The sequence below is a fragment of the Anopheles arabiensis genome, assembly GCF_016920715.1.
Source record: "Anopheles arabiensis isolate DONGOLA chromosome X unlocalized genomic scaffold, AaraD3 X_pericentromeric_contig0032, whole genome shotgun sequence".
NCBI classification, from domain to species: Eukaryota; Metazoa; Arthropoda; class Insecta; order Diptera; family Culicidae; genus Anopheles; species Anopheles arabiensis.
Window position 1 is genome coordinate 82,501 of NW_024412110.1, and position 2,500 is coordinate 85,000.

Below are 2,500 nucleotides of genomic sequence, written 5' to 3' on the forward strand. Positions count from 1 at the left end.
ACTCCATGTACCAAAATGTACCAACCTAGGCGTTGCTCAGTAGCTTTTGGCGGCACATGGAGGAAGTATTCGAGTTCAGATTTTTGGGACTTAGCGTATTTTTAAAACTAATAACGAAAATTAAATTTTAAATCGGTAAACGGCTAGGCGTTGGTCAGTAGCTTTTGGCGCAACGTGGCAAAAGTTAAATTCGAAACGTTCAGATTTCTGGGTATTCGAGTTCAGCGTAGCGTATTTTTCAATCATAATAAACCGAATCAAACATAACAATGATGAAACTTACACCATGTCCCAAGGTTGTGCACAAAACGTAACGATAAAGTGCTGGCGAAGTTAGAGGTGCACCAAAATTGTGTACCGATCAGGGAAAGTACTCTACGTTCCTATGATTTGGGTGAAAAGTGTTGATTAACTGCTGGTTAGAATAGACAGTTGCTTATCATACACATCGCAAACGAACACCCCTTAGTGAGCATTAGCAAAAGTCAATGGCACAAAGCAATTGCAATACAAACTGATCAAGTACATTAAAGAACGCTACGTACCAGGACTTCTTTCCAAGAATGGTGTCCGCGACGGGAGGGCAAGCGTCCTTCCCAGGTTTTCCTAGTAAACCTTGTATGGTAAACATACCCAAGCGTGTCTGTAAGCACGCAACGAAAGTCACGAACGGGCACATACCTAGGGAATGTACTCTACGTACTTGGACTTTTGTCCAAGAATGGTGTCCGCGACGGTCGGGCACTGCGACGCAATAACCAAATCCTAGGATTGTAACTTTAGTGTGCACAAACATAAACATTAACGCGTTCGCTCGGGCTGCGCCGTCCGTGTTGAACACAAATGTGGGTGATTATATGCGTGGAGGGACAAAAACATACGAGGAGGAGACAGTTTTCTGCACGATGTGCACAGAGCTCATTTCGTCGTCCCGGGCGAATGGAAAAACACAAACATCGCGAGTATCGTTCTAGGTTTCTGTCTATAAAAGGGCAGGCCAAAAGGTGACCGGTTGAGATAAGCATTTTAAGCATACAAACACTTTATTGGAACTTTTGATACAAAAACAAGGTACGTACATGTAGGTTGTACCAACATGGACATCTATGAACGCGTACGCTCGGGCTGCGCCCTCCGTCTTGTACTTTCCTGATCGGTACACAGTTTTGGTGCACTGCTATTCCGACCGGCAACTTGTACCAACATATACATCCATGAACGCGTAAGTAGTGTACTTTCCCTGATCGGTACACACTGTTGGTGCACGGCATAAGAAAAGAGCTAAAATGGTCAAACTCAATCCATTTCAACAATAGATAGTCGATAGTAGCTGTGCCGATGAAGTAGGGCACGATGCAAGTTAATGTTGTTTAATGAATAACATGTCCGCCATACATTTCAGTACAAAATTGCTCGGTCAGACCTACAAAGTGCTATATCTCGAATACGAGGCGTCGGACTGGGGGTTGTAGAACAATTTTAAGTTCGTCTAATGATTCTACATCCGATTCTGGATAGCGGTTTTTTGACCACTTTTCAATATTTTGTGACACCCCGAACCTAGGGGCAGCTCCCTAGCTTTTTTCAAAAATGTGCACCGAACGGGCCGGAGAGCTCGTGTGGCTCAAAACATGTTTTTCGCTAAAACACCTCAAAACGTGTAAGGAACGCACCCTAGATGATGAAAAGTGCAATCAGAATGTCAATCGACAACTTTGTTGGGGGTACCATTTTTACTCTACGGGCCAGTAGCTTAGGCGCGCCAACAGCGCTTTCCTTTCGGGTTCCCATTTTTTGCCCTCCTGGGATTATGATCATTTGTTCATTGCCTACTATAGGGAGGGTACCTTGCTACGAGGTCAAACATGAAGATTGCACCAAATCGTAGTTTTACCTCTATTTAGTCGTAGGAGCATGGTTTGCAGTGGCAGTGGGTCATTAAGCCCCCGTTTGGGTCATACGTCCCTCCGCGATAAAAATCGTCGTATGCCTATAGTCCGAACTAATGAAGCAAAAGTGGTGTCTGGTGGGCTCTGCCGATGATTTTAACCTATGATTTTGAGCTTCCACCCTATCAAAACGTTCCCTGGAGCAGTACATCACGGGTCTACGGACCCAAAGACTTCGTCGTGATGGTTTCTAGTAAAAAGTTGTAACAGCTAAGGGTTTTGAATACGCGTATATTAACCATTGCTTGAAACTAAGCTTCGTTGTCTTTAAACTCTGCAAGACCAATCGAACTTCTTAGGGAAACCCGAAGGATTCACGCTAAGCTCGATGAGCTATTATGGGTAGTGGTGCATGATCTGGTGTTCCTTGGATCTAATCCAATGAATAAATTTATGAGGGTATATATGGTGCAGGGCACAAAGCGTGATGAAACCGGGTCTCCCTACCAAATGTGGCATATTTTTTCCCTGAGAGCGAAGCTCAGACCCACGTAGGGGAGAGCGAAGTGGAACTTAAATGTTCTATGCAGCAAATGTTCGCCATGCGGATA